At 62.3% G+C, this 749-nt stretch overlaps 1 long non-coding RNA gene across 1 annotated transcript in view; it reads left to right on the plus strand.

The window, feature by feature from the left end:
- The first annotated feature begins 616 nt into the window (after positions 1–616).
- LOC107181920 overlaps positions 617–749 on the plus strand; it is a 7,826-nt gene continuing 7,693 nt past the window's right edge. The window contains exon 1 of the long non-coding RNA XR_001512629.1: positions 617–627. This is a non-coding gene — a long non-coding RNA (uncharacterized LOC107181920). The remainder of the gene's footprint in view (positions 628–749) is intronic.

Below are 749 nucleotides of genomic sequence, written 5' to 3' on the forward strand. Positions count from 1 at the left end.
AGTCAGACATCTCTCAAGGGGTCCAGGATTAGAGAGGGTGCAGGCTGGGCTGAGGTGACCCTCCCCTGTGCACAGATTTTGTGCACTGGGCCACTAGAGGCCCAGTGCACAAAATTGTGCATGGGGGTCAGGCGGTTGAGGCACCGCCGAGGCCAGGCAGTGACCATGCTGCGCAAGCTCACCATTGAGCAGATCAACGACTGGTTCACCATTGGCAAGACTGTGACCGATGTAGAGCTGCTGGGCTCACCACCAGCCTTCCCGGCGGAGGCGGCCAGAGACAAGGCCCAGCGCAGGGACAGAGCCCCTGGGGCCTACCTAGTCGTTGCCCAGGCCCAGGCACAGGCACAGGCACAGGTGCAGGCATTGGCACCTGCGCAGGCACATCAGGGGGCATTCAGGAGGTAGGCGGCCGGACTGTGGGTGGGAGCGGGGCTGGGACAACTAGGGCATGGGCCCCATTGGCACGTCCCTGGTCCCCGCTGCCTGGGCGATGCCTGGCCATCCCAAAGCGAGCTGGCAAAAGACAGACCCCATCCTGCCACCACACCAGCTAACCTCTCCCTACCAGATGTGGAGTTCTAGTCTTTTTATTAATAGAACTACAGGCCCGGTGCACAAAAATTTGTGCACTTGGGGGAGAGGGGGGCCCCTCAGCCCGGCCTGTGCCCTCTCCACAGTCTGGGACCCCTCAGGAGATAACAACCTGCTGGCTTAGGCCTGCTCCCGGGTGGCAGAGGGCAGGCCCA

This window comes from Myotis davidii, unplaced genomic scaffold, assembly GCF_000327345.1.
Source record: "Myotis davidii unplaced genomic scaffold, ASM32734v1 scaffold2574, whole genome shotgun sequence".
Classification (NCBI taxonomy): domain Eukaryota; kingdom Metazoa; phylum Chordata; class Mammalia; order Chiroptera; family Vespertilionidae; genus Myotis; species Myotis davidii.